This window comes from Pteronotus mesoamericanus, unplaced genomic scaffold, assembly GCF_021234165.1.
Source record: "Pteronotus mesoamericanus isolate MK-2021 breed Mesoamerican mustached bat unplaced genomic scaffold, CSHL_Meso_final scaffold_651, whole genome shotgun sequence".
Taxonomy (NCBI): Eukaryota; Metazoa; Chordata; class Mammalia; order Chiroptera; family Mormoopidae; genus Pteronotus; species Pteronotus mesoamericanus.
In genome coordinates, this window is record NW_026555325.1 from 308,412 (window position 1) to 329,521 (window position 21,110).

Consider the following 21,110-nt stretch of genomic DNA (forward strand, 5'->3'; position numbering starts at 1 on the left):
ATATGACAAACCCACTGCCAGCATCACACTCAATGGGTAAAATTACAAACATTTCTCTTAAGATAGGGAAGAAGGCAGGAAAGTGTGCTTTCACCTCTCTTACTCAACAGAGTACTGGAAGTTCTAACCACAGCAATCAGACAAGAAGAGATAATAAAAGGCATCCAAATTATAAAGGAAGTAGTAAAACTGTCTTTCTTTGCAGATGACATGATACTGTACATAAAGAACCCCAAAAATTCCACCAAGAAACTACTAGAACTGATAAACAAATTCAGCAAAGTAGCAGCTTATAAAATTAATATCCAGACATTGGATTCATTTGTATATGCCAATAACGAACTAACAGAAAATTAAGAAGACAATCCCATTCACAATTCTTTCAAAAAGAATAAAATACCTAGGGATAAACTTAACCAAGAATGTAAAAGACCTGTACTTAGAAAATTATAAGACGCTGAAGAAAGAAACTGAAGAACGTATAAGTAAGTGGAAGCCCTTATCATGCTCTTGGATAGGAAGAATTAACATCATTAAAATGTCCCTGCTACCCAAAGCAATCTATGGATTCAATGCAATTCCTACCAAGATTCCAATGACATATTTCACAGAACTAGAATAAATATTTCAAAAATTTATATGGAATCACAAAAGCCTTCGCATAGCATCAGCAATTCTAAGAAGAACAAAGTTAGAGGAATCACTCTACCTAATATCAAAATACACTATAAGGCCATAGTAATCAAAACAGCATGATACTGGCATAAAAACAGACACATAGATCAATGAAACAGAACAGAGAGCCCAGAAATAAGCCCGCACCTTTATAATTAATTAATATTTGACAGAGGAAACAAGCACATACAATGGGCTAAAGATCGTTTATTCAATAAATCGTGCTGGAAAAACTGGAAAGATACGAACAGAAAAATGAAACTAGACCACTTTCTAGTTATAGCAAACACAAGATAAAATTCAAAATGGAATGAAGGCTTAAATGTTAGACCTGAAACCATAAAAATCCTAGAAGAAAACACAAGCAGCAAAATCTTGGACACTGCTCATAGCAATATTTTATCTAATATATCTCACCAGGCAGGGGAAACAAAAGAAAAAAATGTACAAAATGGACTATATCAAACTAAAAAGTTTCTGCACAGAAAAGGAACACATTGACAAAATAAAAAGGCAATCCACAAAATGGGAGAACATATTTACCAATATATCTGATAAGGAGTTCATATCTAAAATTTATTAAGAACTTACAAAACTCAACACCAAAATAACAAACAACCCAATTAAAAAATGGGCAAAGGATCTGAATAGACACTTCTCTAAGGAAGCCAATACACGAAAAGATGCTGAACCTCACTAATCATCAGAGAAATGCAAATTAAAACCAAAATGAGATATCATCTCACACCTGTCAGAATGGCTATCATCAATAAATCAAGAAATATCAACTGCTGGTGAGGATGTGGGGAAAGGGGAACACTTTTGCACTGTTGGTGGTAATGCAGACTGGTGCAGCCACTGTGAAAACCAGTATGGAAATACCTCAAAAAATTAAAAATGGATCTGCCTTTTGACCCAGCAATCCCACTTCCGGGAAAATGACTGGAGAAATCCAAAACACTATTTTGAAAGAACATAAGCACCCCTATGTTCATTGCAGAGTTATTTATAATCACCAAGATATGGAAGCAGCTCAAGTGTCCATAAACAGATGAGTGGGTAAAACAACTATGGGATATTTACACATTGGAATTTTAGTTGGCCATAAAAAAAGAAGAAAATTTTACCTTTTGCAACAGCATGGATGGACCCAGAGAACATTATGCTGAGTGAAATAAGCCAGTCAGGGAAAGACAAATACTATATGATTTCACTTCTATGTGGAATCTAATGAACAAACTGAACTAACAAGCAAAATAGAGACAGACTCATAGATAGAGAGCAGGATGACAGGTAAAGGGTGGCAAGGTTAGGGGGTGGAGGGATTGAGGAAAAAGGATTCATAGACATGGACAACAGTGTGGTGATTGCAAGGGGCAAGGGAGTAAAGGGGGCTAATCAGTATAGGAAGAAATATAATAAAATATGAAAAAAATTAAATGTAAAAACAAATAGAAACAATATGTTATTTTTTATTATCTAATATCTAAGTATCACAAATCCTTTTCTAAGTATCACAGAAAAACCAGAAATTATAAAGGAAAAGACAAATTTCTACACTAAAATAATTGAAACTATGTCATAGAAAAACAGTATCAAAAAGCAAAAAGACAAATTTCAAAATGAGAGTAAAATCTTTCAAAATATGTGACAAAGAGTTAAAAACCTAAGAAGTAATACCCTGACTGGTGCGGCTCAGTGGATTTGGCATCATTCTGTGAACCGAAAGGTCACTTGGGTCAATTCCTAGTCTGGGCACATTTCTGGGTTGCGGATCAGGTGCCCAGTTGGGGGTGTGCAATATGCCATCGATCCATGTTTCTCTCCCTCTCTTTCTCTTTCCCCTCCCTTGTCTCTAAGAATGAGTAAATAAAATCTTTAAAAAAAAAAAACCCATAAGAAGTAATTTCTTTGAAAGTATTCAGAATCTATGCTATTCAAATGAAATTAAATAACAATTGGACAACATAGGCATAAAAGATGATTAACATCAACATAATTCAATTAACTACAAATTATATTATTGATAGATCACTTTTTATAATCAGATTAGACAGAATGAAGGATGGGAAATGGATGCTCTCGAACACCGACCATTAAGTAGGAAATGGGCACAATCTTTCAAGAGTAATTTAGAAAATACAGAGTATTTGTGGCTAAATAATCTTATTTCTAAAAATTTAGATTTAAAGGATAATCAGAAAAGCCTACAAAAGGTGGAGCTTACAACAGTACTCCTTTTAAAAGATAATAACTGATCCTGCAATCCAACTTTGGGTATATATCCACAAGAATTGAAAAACTTTGTTTTTGGAAAAAATTTTATTAATTGATTTGAGAGAGAGAGGGAGAGAAAGACACATCCATTTTTTCTACCTATTTATGCATTCATTGGTTGATTCTTGTATGTGCCCTGACCAACGATCAAACTCGCAAACCTTGACATATCGGGACTTAGACCCAGCTGGGGCCTAAGAATAAAAAGTCTTGAGATATTTGCAAACCCATGCTCACTGCAGCATTATTTATAATAGCCAAAAGATGACAGCAATCTAAATATCCACTGGCAGATGAGAGGATAAATAAAATGTACCACATATACATAAAAAAGGAAATCCTGTCATATGCTAGAACATGGATGATGCTTGAGAACATGATGCTAAGTAAAATAAGGCAGTGACACAAGGACAAATAATGAATAATGCATGATTCCACTTATATGTGGTATCTAAACTACTGACACTGTAGAAACAGAAAGTAGAATGGTTGCCAGGAGCTATGGGAGGGTAAAAAGGGAGTTGTTCTGTAAGTTCAGAGTCTCAGTTTTGCAAGATGCAAAAGCTCAAGAAATTCATTGCATGACATGTGCATATACATAACAGAACTACACCATACACTTAAAAATGGTTAAAATGGTAAATTTCATGTTTTTTACCACAACGAAAAAAAAGTTCATCAAAACTAATGTAATTATCCATTACCTAGGAACTGACTATGTTAGAGACATACAATGAAATACCAGAGAGACATCAAAAAAAATAATATAGCCCTGGCCATGTTGCTCTGTTGGGTTGGAGCATTGTCCCATGCACCGAAATGTTGCAGGTTCAACCCCCAGTAGGGCACATAACCTAGGTTATGGGTTTGATTCCAGCAGGGGTATGGTGGGCAGCTGATTGATGTTTCTCCCTCACATCCATGTTCTCTCTCTCTCTCTCCTTTCCTCTCTCAAATCAACAGAAATTTCATTGGGTGGGGATTAAAAAAAAACCTATAATATTGATATTTTAATTAGTTATATGCACAGCCTATTATTGAGTTTAAAAAAAAAGGTTTACAGGGAGCATTTGAGTTCTTACTCCCCAGCATATGTTGTCAGTTTAGCTCAAATTAACTCTTATAAAGTTAAAAATAAAAAGTGTACAAAGACGCAAGGTAGAATGATAGCATTCACACACATCTACACCTATAAGGGGGAGACATCTTTACGGATACTCACCAAAATGTAATAGTGATATCTCTGGGTAATAGAATTACAGATTACCTTTATTTTCTTTTTTTATAGTTTACTGTTTTTAAATACAGTGAATACACATTTTATGAGTGGCAAAAGAGAGTTCAAAAGAGGAAGTAACTGCCACCATTGGTTCCAGAATCCTGGGATAGAATTTTACATTTCCTTCTCATTATGTTTCTGGCATATATTGGGAGGTTAATGAGTATTTGAGAATCAGGAGACACAGTGGTCAAGAGTTTAGGAATGAGATAGACCTCGATTTGAGTCTTAGCTCCAAAATTTACCAATCGAGGCCTTAAGGTCTTCACTGAGGCCCAATTTCTTCTATATAGTTTTTTCAACTATAAAACATCAAGTAACAATACTTGCAGAATATTGCAGAGAAAATGTACTTAAAGTACCTAACATAATGGCTCAGAGGAAGCACTCGATAAAATGATGGTCGTCATTATTATTTATTAACTTGATTTACACTGGAAGAGCTCACAAAAGGAGAACTAAGTAGACATCTACAGAAGACTATACCGCTAAACTATACCGAAAATTTCAACTGCATTAAAAAAAAACAAGACAAGGTTTTTTTCTGGTGGACCCAACAACACTGTTTGGCTGAAAGATATGGTTACATTCCTACATCTAGAAGCATTAACTATAAAATTTATCATCTATTTGGTGCATAAATGCCACTCATGTGTATTGGACAAAGACTATTTGTGCTTCAGAAAAAAAATAGAAAGAGAAAATATGCTAACTTTAATCCACAGGTAGAATGGAAAGAGGTGAAAAAAATGAATGCACAAAACATGACTACTGAAAACTTGACTTAATTTACAGAGAGATTTAAAAAGAACAAGTAACATTACCACTAATTTTCTTTGGCTTCTGTCTTCCTCGCCTCTTTGGGACAAGGAAGGATCCTGTCTTTTTGTCAATACTCTATCCACAAGGTCTGGTGTAGTGCCTTATACAACATAAATGCTAACTAAATATTTACAAGGTTATTTAGGAGTCTCAGTGAGAACATGGGGAGAAGTGAGTTAGGATTTATCAAAGAAAGTCTCAGTAAAAATGGTAACAGAAGTGAGTTTAAGAATGAAAGCCGTTAGTCTTGGGAGGAAAGGCCTCCTCTGCTAACTCCTTCTGCGTCTCTTTCAGTGAGTTTCTCGAGGTACCTCAAAGAGAACGTCAAATATCAAAAATACACTCAATGTTGTACCCTCAGTAGGGCATAAACCAAAGTCTAATGTGCTCAAGTCTATGGGCTCCTATTTAAATATCTTTATTCATCGGAGTACTACAGTTGGCACCTGTCGCCACTTGTTTGGTGTATGCTTTACTCAACAACTAAGGTAAAGTAACCATTTTTGAGTATTAGTCCTGCGCCCTTCAGTAACTTTTCTCTTTCTAACCAGCCTTCAGAAATTTGGAGAAGGTGACGGGGTTAGCTCAGAACTTGAGTGGTGCTTTTCAGAATGACTATATGAAGCCATGCGCACCGACAGCAGCGAAAGGCTTTAGAGGCACCCACAAAAAATATATAGGTGTGAAAACTAATAGTGAGCAAGTCAAAAAAAATAAGAAAAGTGGAACTCTGAGATTGAAGGCTGGGTGAACGGCTTTTTGGACATGGGAACTATCCCCATCCCATTTCACCAACCGTTTCTTAAAATGTAATTAAATTCCGTTCAATTTCTTCTCTCTCATGCAAGAAAGTACGACTTGCCCCCCACCCTACTCCCAGAGGGCCACACCTGGTGTCTTCGCTGAAGGATCTCCAACTCCCGCCACAGGTTTGGCCTGTGTCCGGCCCAAAGCGGAAGTGACTTCAAAGAGACAAACTGAAAGTAACAGAGTTCAAACACCAGGAACCTACAAACCCTGCGGTGTTCTGAGAAAACTCTGCTGTGACTACCTCGTTCTTCTAACCCTCATCTCTTCTGTAACGGCGGCGAAAAGAATTCATCAAGCCTCTACACAACTAGCGCTCCTCCCTAAACAGCAAATCATTCAAGTTTGTTCCTTCTCATTGGACGAGGCGTCAAGGGTCCCTTCCTAAAACTACAATTCCCATCTGGCCACCGCGGGAAGTAGACGGAGAAAAGGAGGTGGGCTGGGCCAAAGCATATTGGGAAAGGTAGTCCGCTCCAGACCGAATACGGCTGTCACCCCGCCTTTCCCCACTTGGGTTGGAGAAACCAGGTGTTCGGCTTAGAACCCGTTACCCATGAAAGGAGTCAAGCTTTAAAGCAACATCCCTCACTTCTTTCCACAAGGAAGGTGAAAATTTTCCTCTACTCATATAAAGCATTATAAATATTCCTTGAAAAAAATGGTTGTCTTTTCAGTATCTCCAGGTCAGTGAAAACTCCCAGAACTCCCCCACCTCAGGCTCCAACTCGTGGGAAAAGATAGCTTTTTCCAAATGGGCAAAATGGCTGTCCTCTCAGTTTTACCATTGGTTCCCCTTTGCGTCCTTCAAGGGCGGTTACTAACCACCGATTGGTTCTTTTTCCCTTGGGGTGGAGGAAGACTTGGCACGGCTCTCCCGCGGCCCTAGAGGAGATAAAGGGGTGGAGAAAGAGCCGTTTGTCTAGGCCTGATTGGATGACCCTCATATCACTCTGGGGATGTACAGCCTATGATTTGTCAACTGTCCCTCAAAGAGAACAAGTAGGTGGGGCTAGTGTGTGGTGGGAAGGGGCGGGATTCTGCCAGCCGCGGCTGCCGCTGGAGCCGGTGTCCGGGCTGGTGATGGGGTTAATTCCCTTTCGTAAGACTCTTACTTGCACCCACCCAGCCCCGCCGTCGCCCCGCCGCGCCGCGCTCCAACCGCCTCCTCCTCCTCAGTAACGCGGGTAAGAGATGCCCTCCCTTCTCCCCTCCAGCTTCCCGGGAATAACGCGCCTCGCTCCCCTCCCCCGCCGGCCAACCGGTAGCGCTAACGGAGAAGGAGGCAGGCAAGGGAGAGATGTGGTGTGTGAGAAGGTGGCCTCCCCGCCGAGCCGTTGGCGCTCCAGCGTGGGCCCCGCCGAAGTGCTGCTACTGCTGCTGCTGCTGCTGCTGCTGCTCCTCCTCCTCCTCTTCCTCCTCCTCCTCCTGCTGCTGCTGCCAGCCCACCGGGAGGTCGGGTTCGGAAGGAGCTCCGCTCTCTTGCCCGCCGCTGTGGGTGCAGCTGCATTTACTATCTTGTCCCCACCGCCCCCACCCGGGGACCATGTGAAAAGCAAACCCCTCGAGGCCTAGCGGAGGAGGCAGGGGAAAGGTTCCCTAGTCCCTGCCATGGCTGCTGCTGCAGTCCTTGCAGCCCCAGGGACTCGGGAACCAGGCACAGCAGGCCTGCCAGGGACGGGTGCTGTGCGGGGTTCTGCTCTCTCCGGTGGCTGGCGCCACTGCCCAAGGGCTCCCCGGCCCACCCCACGCCCGCGGCCCCCGGCTTTCCACCGCGAGAATTTTTAGAAAGAAAATAAGGCATTTCGACCAGTTGGTGAAATGTAGGTGCATCTTGCCTGTGGTACCTCAGAAAGCACAATGGGAAAATTAAAAAGAAAGTTGAATGACTGTCAGTGTCACAGACTCCCAGGGAACAGATTTACACACGTTAAGGTTGAGCTTTAGGCTCCCCCAAAAGCCCTGTGTTTTTTAAGTTTTTTGTCGTTCTCTCCCTCTCCTCCCCACCTTTTTGTTGTTGTTGCTAGGTGTAGAGGAGAGTGCCTCTGTTCTTTGAGCTTGCTTTTTTTGTGTAGAAACTTAAATTGTTAGGGCTATCATGTCCCATGTATAATTGTCCTGGGATAGAAAGTCAACTAAGTAAAAGCTGAAGAGGTGCTTTGTAAAATAGTAAGGCTTACTAGTAATTAGCAGATGATTTTTCTAATAAAAAAATGTATAAATATATTACATACATAATAACTCCAAGGTTGTAGTTTGCTAATTGTAATTCTGAAGAAAATGTTTGGTTCTGGCTCAAATGTCATTGATTACAATAACTTTTAAGTAATGAAAAGATGGTTAAAGTCAAACTGAAAGCCCACCTATGTATAATTTTTGAAATAATAAGAGCTATGTAATATTTAGTATAGTAGGATACTAGTATGACTAGAGGAGTTGACCACACCTCGATTTAACAGAATTTGGTATAATTGGCCATATTTGAGAGCAAAGAGTTTCTTCCTTACATATTGAGTATTCATCTTTTCACTCCTTGCTTTTTTTGCTTGGATAAATATCTCGTTAAATAATAGATGCTGTAATTTGTAGTAGATATGCTTCTAGTCAGAGATAAAATTCTAGGCCCACTTTTGAGGTTTGTTACCAGCATAAACTTGGGTTGTGAAGAAATATCTTGAGTTTTGTCTAAATGTTAGACAATTTCTTCAGGTCTGAGAAGATTATACTGGTTTAGTAATCTTCCATATTCCATAATCATACACCTAGATACAAAACTGTCATAGATCCATAGATTCAGGACCTGAAGAAATTTGGATGTGTTACAATTTTAGAAATGGAATGCATAATCCTGAAAGGTAAGTTCTCTCAGTTCCTGACAAAGTACCCATAGCACCATTCAGCCTAGCATTTTCTAGAGCTTGTTGGTTAATTGATAAATTATATAACCGATGCTTTCAAATCTCATGTGCTTTCTGTACAGAAAAGGCTGATAAAAATATAAGGGGCTTCTACATTCTCTTCCTAGCTGAGAGACCTTTCTGTGAGACTCAATTAGTTTTCTCATTTGTGAAGCGGGAATAATAATGGCTTGATTCATGGAGTTGTGAAGCTTAAAGATGAAGTAGGTAAAACCCCTAATATTGAGCCTAACGCATAGTATGATGATTAAATATTAATTGTTGATATTTTCATGGATATAAATTTTTTTGCACACACACAAGATATTGTAGGCTCACGATGTTCTATTAATAAGGAGTACTATGGGAGTTTTCATTTATATAGTGACTTAAATTAAGTGCAGTTTGCAGCTAACCATTTTCAAAGTTAAAGGTATGTGGGAAATTGATTATCCCATACAGATGAGCTGCTTATGTTATAGAAGTTTTTTTTGTTTGTTTTTACATTAAAGTGCACGTGTTTGTGGATTATATTTCAAATGGATTATTTGAAATAAAAGTGTGTGGTAAATTATTGTAGTGGTAACTTACTGTAATATCTTTTCAATTTTATTTACCTGATACATGTTTCAAGATCTGGTTCATATATGGTAGTTGCTCTCCATGATCATTGTGCTACCATGCAACTGGAAAGCAATAGATGAATTCTTAATACAGAGTTAAGAATTAAAAAAGTCATTTAAATTCATTACAGCCATAGGTTGACTACAATATTGTTGTTGTTGTTGTTTTAATTTTAATTTCTTATCAATAGTTGAGTGTTTCTTTTCTGTGAAACAACATGCCAGACACACTGTACCTTTCTTCTCCCAAGCACTTTTGAAAATGGACTGGGTCATCACACAGCATAGTGTCCTTGGAGTTTGTACAGTTAGACAAATTTAAGGTTAGCATGAAGGCATTTTATTAGGAAGTGTTCTGACAGTAATGTCTGACTAGCGTTCAAGGCGAACTGCAACTTATACTGAATAGTGAGTTGAGGTATATAATATTATGGCAGGCTTCCCAATTTATTGAGCCCAGTGCAGTTCGATGCTTCTTCAAGAGCCGTACATGGCAGCAGCAGTAGAAAATTGTATAAAATTGAAGTAAGCTTTTTCAGCTGTTATGCAGAAGATATGCATTGTCATGTTTTGCCAAGTAATAACAAAGAGATTTTCTGGTACTGGCCCTTTAGAGTAGCTGATCATACCCATTTGAGTTAATGTTTTAATTCCTCACAATAAAGAAGCACTGGGAGTTAATAACAATTTTATTTTTTCCACTCTTGAAATGTTACAATAATAAACATTGTTGCTATGTGAATTAGAAAATTTGACTGTTAACACATTCATGATCTATTGTAAATATGTTGGGCAACCTGTGTCAAAGAGGTGTGGTTGCACTTCACGGTGAACTTTTCAAATAGGTCATGGAGCTCCAAACCACAGAATCAATACGATGTCATTATGGTGACACCTGCATACAGTGATGATGATGTTATTTATAACTTACGATAACTAAACTAAGATGGTTATCGTAAAGAGAAAGAAATGTGTCAGTTTTTCTCAATATAATAGTAATCTTTTTCTCAAGAAGAAAATAATCTCCCAGTTAATCTCTCTGAATTCTGGTAATGTTTACTTATAGTGCAGATACGTGCAAAAATCAAATCATATGGTCAAACAAAATTTTTAGTCAACCTTCCTCGATGAGGATATGTTATATAATTACACAGAAATGCCCTTCAGTGAGTGAATGGTTAAACAAACTTGTATTCATATCATGGAATACTATGCAGTAAGAAAAAAGGAACAAACCATTGGTACTTGTAGCACCTTGGGTGGATCTCTAACATCCATGAGGTTCCATTTATTTAACATTCTCAAAATAACAAAATTATAGAGGTGGAGAGCAGATTAGTGGTTGCTTGGCATTCAGATGACATGGAGGGAGCAGGATAGTTGTTGACTATAAAGCACTAGCATTTGTGGTAATAAGAACACTCTGTGTCTTGATTGCAGTGATAATTACAGAAATCTATTCATGTGACAAAATTGCATGTAAACACATACAAAGTAAGTGCACTTAAAACTGGTAAAGTCTGAATAAGGTTGTGCATATCAATGTCAGTCCTGTTTTTAATATTAAAGTATACTTACATAATGTTATTGGGGGAAACTGGACAAGAGTAGAGAGGAACTTGCTATACTTTTTTTCAATTTCCTGTGTATCTATAATTATTTAAGTTAGAAAGTCAAATACAAAAAAATACCCTTTACTTTTATTTATGTTCCTATATGGTTTTGGGGGGAAAAATGCCCACTTTTAAACAGATATCCTCTGCAAAATACCATTTATATTGTTCGTTTGTGTTATTTTTACTTAGTCATATTCACATGTATCTGAGCACAATGGAAATACCCCAGCATCAAACATGTCCAAGATACAGTTTCTGTTTTCATTTTATATGCCTTGTTTGCTCTAAATGCTAATTCCTTTTTCATTCTTTTATTAGGGCTGGCTTCCCATTCATTTTCCAACTCCTCATCATATAAAGTAAAAAGAATCTGATACCGATCACCTATAATGTTCATTTTCTAGTTGCTATAAGGCTTGTGCTTTTTGAGCAAGCTCTTGTGGGGAAAGAAATCAGGCAGATAATAATTTAGCCTTTGCCTGAACTATTCCTAAGGGACTTGGTGTCTCTGCTAATTTTCTTGTTTCAGGGTCGTCAGATTAACAGATACACACACACATATTTGATGTAGGAAAGGAGGACATAGCGAATAGGAGATCCCATTCTGGTCCCAGACACAATTAAAATATTATCAATAAGGTGCATGAGTATCAATGTTACCATCCTCCTCTCCTATCCTTGTGCCCCCAGAGTGTAGAAACCAAGGTGTGGGTAGTAGGTATGGGAGACTTTACCTGCTCAGGACTAAGACTCTATTACTTAACCCAGTTTTGCTAAAAAGAGGGAAAGGGTGGAGGGGTAACACTATAGATATCCTCAGTAGGTACTTGTCTCCCCTATAAACTCCCCCTGGGCTGTTTAACACCCTCTTTAGGCTTGTCAAGTTGTATTCCATATTGTTGCAGGTTAAGAGACTAGATCTGATCTTCAAAACACACCAGATCTTGTCACAGAACCAGGCAACTAGACCATAATGGTTTCTTTGTGATTTCAGGTTTTCTCTTACTTAGGGTAGTATGACTACAGGAAGGAAATATTTTTAAGGGCAATTTTAAAACTTATTTTAGATCATTTTGATAACAAGTTGCTTTGAGAGAAATGGTGCTCAGATTTAAGCAATTTTGCAATAGCAATTTTGACAACTTCTGTGTCTTTTGAAGTCAGAAACATTCATGTTTACTATTCAATAGGCTCAAAAGATTGTAAACTTTTTTTTGGGGGGACTGGGATAGAAAAGTGTGGAACTTACTACATTTCTAAAATTATTTGGGAAGTCTGTATTTATGAAAAGCTTTTTTAAAAAATCAATGCATACACATAAAAATCAAACACTCCAGTAGATCTGTAATTGATCATATTGATTATCATACCCTTCTCTACTGTGTTATTACTGGGATTCATGAGTCTCTTTTTTTTAAATATTTTATTTATTTTTAGAGAGAAGGGAAGAGAGGGAGAGAAACATCAATGCGTAAGAGAAATATTGACTTGTTGCCTCTTGGCATGGCCCTGACCCAGGCATGTGCCCTGGTTGAGAATCAAACCTGTGACCTTTTGGTCTGCAGAATGATGCCCAACCCACTGAGCCACACCAGTGAGGGCCATTCTATGAGAACACAGATAGAATATTCTTAGCACCAGCAGTCAAATGAAGTCTTATTTATGCTTTTTATGAAAATCATGTCACATGGTTTTGTTACACATTAGAACATGATATCTCCTGTAATTTCTTCACTTTTCTTGGATATTTTAATTGTCTTTCTTTTTTTCTGATTGACAAGCAATAATGTATCATTGACATATTCTCAGAGTTATTTAGTTTCTATTTCATGGAGGTCTTTCCTTCAAAGATTTTCTCTTGTGTTCTTGTGTCATACTCATCCCTGGGAAGTCTGTGCACTGCCTTCCTGGTTGAATCACCTGTTTGCTAAATACTGTGGATCCATCCTCTTCCTTGGTTTTTATACTCTTGCTAGGTAATATAGCCTGAGGTATTTTCCCAAGAAAGGCTGCTTAGGAAGTAAACTTTTTGAAACCTTGTATGCCTGAAGTCTTTATTCTGCCATCATGCCTGACTGATAGTATAGAACAGCGATTTTCAACTCTTTTCATTTCATGCTGCAGTGCACCAAAAGATGTATTTTTTACCAACCTGACAAAAAGAATTAGTAAAATTTTGATTTACAAAAAAAAAATAGTAATTACCTACCCTTTTTGCTCTAACGTGACTTTTTGAAAAATCAGGTAGCTATACTTGTATATAGAGATTTCAGGTACCAAGAATTAACCAATCAGACACAACCTTATTATGCACCGTGACCAATAAGATGCAGCTCTGGTATATGACCTGTATATTTATGGTTCAAGACAGGGCCTTCACACCTGTTGGCTGTTGTTGTATTGGCTGTTGTCTTTTTATTTGACAATATAAGGGAAAAGAAAAAGAGATCATTGCCCTTGACTGAATAGTCAGGTATTGCCATGTTTTAAAAATTCTTGCAGCACACCAGTTGAAAATCACTTGTCTAAAAGGCTAAGTTCAAAATAATTTTCCCTTTATACTTAGACATATTGCTGGCGTCTTTTAGCATCTGGGTTAGAAAGATCTCTTTTGTGAGATCTGCTGAAATTTTCCAGGCATACACAAAATTTTATCTATTACTGAATTATGTAATTATTAATTAACATTTTTCACTTTGCATTATCCTATATCCATCGATCCCTTTTTGGTGCATTTCAAAATAAATTGTGAGAATCATTATACTTCACTCTTGAACACTTCAGCATACATATAATTGACTAGAGTTCAATATTTGATTACTTGTCTACTGGTAAATAGGCATACAATACAGGAAAATGCACAAATCATAAATATACCATTTCAGTGAGTTTTGACAAATAGTATACATCCCCAATACCCTTATGTCTATCAAAAATAGAACTACTCTCACCTCGAGAAACAATAACCAAAAGGTCTGATTCTTTTCTACCATAATATTATATTTTCCTGCACTATGACAACGTAAATAGAATCATACAATACAGAGGGGCAAAAGTAGGTTTTCAGTTGTGAGTTGTGACTATGTGAAACAGTTTATTCCTGTTATTTATTAATTATTGTATTATTTTCCATACAAACAACTGTAAACCTACTTTTGCCCAAATCTCCATGTACTCTTATGTACGACTTCTTTCACTCAACACGTATCCCAGATTTATTCGTGTTACTGCATATATAAAAGGTTCATTCTTATTACAGAATATTTTGTACAGATACACAATTTGTTTTTATGTTCTCATGATGGTCACCTGTATACTGTTTTTGGTTTTTAGTTATAAATAAAGCTGTGTAACTCACAAGAGTAATTTGGAATATGTTTTAAATACCTAACATGCAAAGTGATGCACAAAAACTCATTCGTTCATTACTTCTTTATTCCATTCCTTTTCTTTTTCTTAAATTTTGATTAATACAAAACTAAGACATAGCTGGGAATACTGTCATGCTTTTCATGATTTCTTCCTATTTTCAGTAATATGAAGAGCAAGTAGGAAGATTATTTAAATCATCCCGCTTTTGAAAATTTTGAACACTTGTTAAAACTTTAGAATTGACCTGTTTTTCCTAGTGCATTTAGGACTTTGGGTAATTAGGCATTTATATTAATTAGGTGTAATAAAGAGTGTGTCTTTCCTAGAAGTTAGCATTTCACCATATAAAGTCCTTGAGTTTTAGGGGTAGAAGTTTTTAAAGAATACATTAGTCTGACTTTAACTTTGTGTATACATACGTTACCCTTGAACCTGAGAGGCTTGACTTTTCATTATGACTGCATTTTGCTTGTTTTTTAGTAAAGATTGTCATTTCTACTTGTAGTTTTGGAGTAGCAGTTTAGGAACCCAAGTTTAAAATATATTTATGAAGAAAAAAATGAAATAAACTAACTTTACATTTAAAGGAACTTGAAAAAGAACAACAAACAGCATAGAATGAGTAGAAAGAAAAAATAAAAAAAATCAGAGCAGAAATAAATGAAGTAGAGTCTAAAACAGTGATACTAAAGATCAATGACTCTAAGAGCTGGTTCTTTGAAAAGATAAACAAGATTGACAAACCTTTAACCAGACTTAGCAAGAAAAAAAGAGAGAGGACCCAAATAAATAAAATCAGAAATGAAAGAGGAGAAATAACAACTGACACCAAAGAAATACAAAAAATTGTAAAGTATATTTATGATCTGGAGGGTCTTTTCCAATCTAAAATTTTGTTAAATCTATATAATAAATTTAGAATGTAATTTCCTCATTCCCCTGTAACATTACCCAAAAGATTTTATCCTGGTATAATGTCCAGTGTACACATTCCATGGGTTTTTGTCAGTGTTGATTTTCTTAATGAATGCTGATTTTGAAATTTAAAACAGAAAAACAGTCATGTTTTTTATAGTCTAGTGTTCAAGCTGTATTTGTGGTGTATGAAAATTACTTTATGGCTTTTCTGAGAACTGCATACAGTTGCCACACAACTTTTCATTTGCATTTACCTTACTACTGAAATGGAAAACCCAATGATAAAATAGGTGACAGATTAAGAGGATTGACTTAAATGTTAAATGCAACTTATATCTACTTGTACTTTATTGGCATCTAACACATATTCTTTAATTTTAGAAAGGACTTATTCATCTTTTCTCATATCATGTTTTTCTTGGTTTATGTGGGGTTAGAATGGTTACAGAAATGTTGTTACTAAGATCAGGTATCATTGATATTCTTGTTTGTGAAAGATAGACTAATAGGATCACAGAAATGGCTGCTAATTAAATTGCTTCTGTCCTTAAAGATATACACGCCTCTGCCTTCAAAAAGGTCATGACTTGACTTATGGGGATCCATGTGAGTCAAAATTGTCATATTGTAAATTGCCTCAACTTCCATTTCCTTTTCTTTTTTCTCCTTCTACTTGTCTTCTTTCTCCCTGTCTTTGGACACATTTTCTTTATATAAAAGTATTTGAGGTTCCAACAATTATGTAGGATTTACACCTTCTTTCTAAATGCACAGTAGAGAACCAGGTGAAAGTTGGTGGTCAGGTAACTATTAATTGAATTGCTATTCAATAGTATTCATTTTTTTTTAAGATTTTATGTATTTATTTTTAGAGAGAGGGGAAGGGAGGGAAAGAAACATTAATGTGTGATTGCCTCTCACTCACCCTCTACTTGGGACCTGGCCCACAACCCAGGCATGTGCCCTGACTGGGAATCGAACCAGCGACCCTTTACTTTGCAGGCCAGCGCTCAATCCACCGAGCAACACCAGCCAGGGCTAATTGAATTGCTTTTATATATTGTCATAAAATTAGAATACAAGCTTTTTAGTCCTACTCTTATTTTCTCACACAACTCTTTACTTGGCGCCCGATGTTTCAAAGATACTAAATTATTTACATAAGTGCTTAATATAAGTAGTTAATGCCCAGCCAGGACATTAATCTGGGTCTCCAAACTCCAAGTCCAAATTTATACCATTCCAAGTATGAAAGAATCAGGTCAACTAATGTGCCTGTTTTCATCTCCAGAAATTAATGGAAACAAGTTGATGGGGGAATATTTCAAAGTAGAGAATTTGTCAGATTCCATACTTTGTTATTTTAGACTTAAAGTTACACCTCGAATTGCTAGTTGTTTAAAACTAATTACTTATGTATTGGGTTGTCCAAAAAGTCTGTTTAGATTTTTCCATAAAATAAGAGACACATTTTTCTTCCTTTTTTAAAAATTGTCGTTCAAGTACAGTTGTCTCCATTTTACCACGAGACAGTTTTCATTTTCACCAATAACTTTATTTATTTGGATATTTTTAGTATGTCAGCTATCTCCTGCTATTGGTTTCTAGTGGGTAGAGGCCAGGGGTGCTGCTAAACATCTTCCAACGCATAAGACAGCCCGACAGCAGAGAATTATTTGGCCAAAGTGTCAGTAGTATCAAGAAAGTTTGCAAACCACTTTTGACATGTTTGATATCAGTCACAGCACCTTCTCCATACACTTCACAAATCTTTTTTTGCATTTCACTAGTGCTTCTTGAAATAATAAAGCATAATACACCAAAAATGTTACTTATCTTCTTCCATTTTCAATGTTATAATGCCTGCACAAAAATTCACCAATTTTGATGTTTTTTTTTGTTAATGAACACTGATATGACAGCTGTCACAATACAAATTGTTTTGAATGAAGTTAAAGACAACCAAGCATATTAGAAGCATCTTAGGGGAAAAACTAAATGAACTTTTTGTCCAACCCAATACTTAGAAGACCTTCCTACTGGACTCAAGTGCTAGTATTTATGATTATATTGAGATACCCAGAGTGTGTTAACTACAAAAATGAGAAGTTAGCATAAGTTGTCTGTGATATAACTGAAAAATAATTTGTTTGTTTTATGTCTACTATGAAAGAGTTTTTGCTTTCAGCTTTATGAGATTTAATGGGAAGGATATATTTAATATTTCAGGTATGAAATCATACCTGTATCTCTTTTAATTTGATGACTTGATTTAATCCAAAATTTAAATTCTTCACACTATAGGTGAAGTTGACCCGTCATAACTCCATAATTTCTATATATGACTAGCTTGCAAATGACAGTTTGGTTGCTAGTACTAGCCACTTTTTTCATGGCAAAGGTACTGTGTTTATTTAGATTGTGTATTAAATAAAAATGGCTTATATGGAAGTTGATAACAGATAAAAAAAATAAGTAATCTTAATTATTTTGTAAACCAGGATGTATTTTTTATTTTTAGGATGTAATTTTTTAATGAGGTTCTGTGAAGTAGAATATTCTGTGAGTATTCTGAATAGTTGTTTTCTTGGTTATCTAGATTATTTTTCTTTATATATGAAATCAATTTTCTGAACAGAAGTTTAGCCAAACTGGAGGAAATGCAGTCTATTTCATACTGAAATGAAGTACAGTATGTGATTCCATTTGTTTGTAAGATAAGATTTGTCCTTTATAGGATCACAAGACATCCTATGGCAAAAGACAAACTGCAGTAACTTGCATAAACTTTCAACTAATCTAGATTAACAGTAATGTTTTATGAATCATCCCCATGAAAGGAGTAGGCAGGTATTGGGATGTGTAACAGCTGCAGAAACTGGGAATTGAAGAACGTGAGAATATGGCCCTTTAAGTGTATTATGATCCCAAAGGTAATCAGGAGTTGGATTCAGCTTTCATGAGCAGGCATTTGAATATGAGTTCATCAGATACCCTTGATCAAGCACTACTATATATACATTTCTACAAAAAGATTTCATTTGTATATACCAGACATATAAATGATGGTAAAATTTATTGGCCTTTGTTAACTTTTTTCTGCTTATATTTTTAAAGAGCCTTTATTGAAATATAACTCACATTCCATAAAATTCAGCTGTCTGAAGTTTATTTTACACTCCACTGGGGTCTAGTATATTGAAAAATTATGCAACTGTCACAATAATCCAATTTTAGAACATTATTATCATTTCAAAAAGAAATCCACCTGCAGTCACTCCTCATGCATTTTACCCCTTCCCCCAACCATAGGCAACCCCTAATCTACTTTCAGTTCTATAGATTTGCCTCTTGGACCTTTCATATACGTGAAATCATATGTCATTTTTTGTGTCTTCTTTTCACTTAAGCATAAGTTTTTAAAGTTCATGTTGTAGCATGAATCAGTACTTCATTCCTTTTTGTGGCTGAATAAGATTCCACTGTATTTTTTATTAATACTTCAGTTGAGGGACATTTCAATTCCTGCTTCTTGGCGATTATGAATAACACTGATATAAAGATTCTTATACAAATTTTTGTGTACATGCATGTTTTAATTTCTCTTGGATATGCACACACATATACATATTATATATAAACACACAGAGAAATTTAATGCTGGCTCATATAGTTACTCTCTAACCATTTAAGGAACTGATAAAACTTTTCCAAAGTAGCTGCTCCATTTTGTATTCCCAGCAGCGATATAAGAGGGTTTTAATCTCTATGCATCTCACCAATGCTTGTTATGATATGTCTCTTCTCATCATAGTCATCCTAGTGAGTGTGTAGTAATATTTCATTGTGGATTTAATCTTCATTCCTCTAATGATTAAAGATGTTAAGCATCTTTTCATGTGCTTATTATTGACAACTATTGATTTTATGTATGCAGACTTTGCCATCTAGATGTTTGTGTAAGTCTTATGCACTCTACAATTGTCCAGTATTTAGACTCTGTATTCCATATAAAGTAACAGTATAGGCATACCTGATAAGACTGCAGGTTTGTTCATTTCCATACCACTGCAATAAAGCAACTGTTAGAGTAAAATGAGTCATGTGAATGTGTTGGTTTCCCAGTACATAAAAAGGCAATTCCTGACGAGGGCACACACCTAGGTTTCAGGTTCCATCCCCAGTTGGGGTGTGTATGGGAGGTAACCAGACAACCAGTAGATCAGTTTCTCTTTCGTGTAGTCCATGTCTCCCACTCCTTCTCTTTCTCCCTCTGTCTCCTCCCCCAACCCTTCCTTTGTCTTTAAAAGCAATGAAAAAATGTCCTTTGGGGAGGATAAATAAAATGCTTCATAAAAGTGCTAACCATCATCTGAGCCTTCAGTTTGTTGTAATCCTTTTACTGTGTGGAGGGTCTTGCCCCAATGTTGATTGCTGCTGACTTATCAGAGTGGTGGTTGCTGAATGTTGGGGTGTTTGTGGCATATTCTTAAAATAAAACAATAACAAAGTCTGCCACATCGATTGAGTCGTCCTTTCGCAAATGATTTCTCTATAGTATGTGATGCTGTTTGATAGCATTTACCCATAGTAGAACTTCTTTCAGAATTGGAGTCCTTTCACACCCTGTTGCTGCCTTATCAGCTGTGTTTATGTTATATTCTGAATCCTTTGTTGTCATTTCAACAATCTTCACCAGGAATAGATTTTATCTTAAGAAACTTCCATATGCAATAGGTTCTCATCCATTGAAGTTCTGTCATGAGTTAGTAGTAATTCAGTCACATCTTCAGGCTCCACTTCTAATTCTAGTTCTCTATTCCCAGTTCTCTGTTTCCACCAAGTCTGTAGTTACTGCCTCCACTGAAGTCTTGACTCTCTCAAAGTCATCTATGAGGATTGGAATCAGCGTCTTCTAAACAACTGTTGATTTTAGTATTTGACCTCTTTCCATGAATCCTTCCCAGAAGATTTACAATTTACTCTGCCCAGGTCCATCAGAGGAATCACTGTCTATGGAAACTATAGCCTTACGGAATTTGTTTCTTAAAGAATAAGACATGAAGGTTGAAATTACTATTTGATCTGTAGGCTGAGAATGGATGTTAGGATAACACATGAAAACAACATCAATCTTATTTTACGTCTCCATCAGAGCTTTTGGGTGACAGGCTACGTTGTCAGAGAGCAGTAACATTTTGAAATACATCTTTTTTTCTGAGCAGTGTGTCTCAGCAATGGGCTAAAAATACTTAGTAAACCATGTTGTAAACAGATGTGCTATCATTTAGGCTTTATTCCATTTGTGGAGCACAGGCAGAGTAGATTTAGCATAATTTTTAAGGTCTCTAGGAAATTTGGAATGATAAATGAGCATTGGCTTCAACTTGAAGTCACAAGCTACATTAGCCCCTAATAAGAAAGTCAGCTTGTCCTTTGAAACTTTGAAGCCAGGCATTAACTTCTCTCTAGCTATGTCAGTCCTACATGGCATCTTCTTCCAATATAAGGACATTTCATGTGCATTGAAAATCTGTTGTTTAGTTTAGCCACCTTTATTAATTATCATAGCTAGATCTTCTGGACAACTGGCTGCAGCTTCTACATCAGCACTTGTTGCTTCACTTTGTGCTTTTATTTTATGGACACAGCTTCTTTCCTTAAACCTCATGAACCAATCTCTACTAGCCTCAAACTTTCATTCTGTAGCCTTCTCATCTCTCAGGCTTCACAGAAGTGAAGAGGGTTAGTTAGGACTTTGCTATGGAGTAGGCTTTGGCTTAAAGGAATGTTACGGCTGGTCTGACCTTTAAAGGAGCAAGAA

At 36.5% G+C, this 21,110-nt stretch overlaps 1 protein-coding gene across 6 annotated transcripts in view; it reads left to right on the forward strand.

Moving 5' to 3' along the window:
• The first annotated feature begins 6,894 nt into the window (after positions 1 to 6,894).
• R3HDM1 (R3H domain containing 1) overlaps positions 6,895 to 21,110 on the forward strand; it is a 199,943-nt gene continuing 185,727 nt past the window's right edge. For all 6 annotated transcript variants that reach the window (XM_054562490.1, XM_054562489.1, XM_054562493.1 and 3 more), the window contains exon 1: positions 6,895 to 7,047. The gene's annotated coding sequence lies outside the window, so the exon portion shown is untranslated. The remainder of the gene's footprint in view (positions 7,048 to 21,110) is intronic.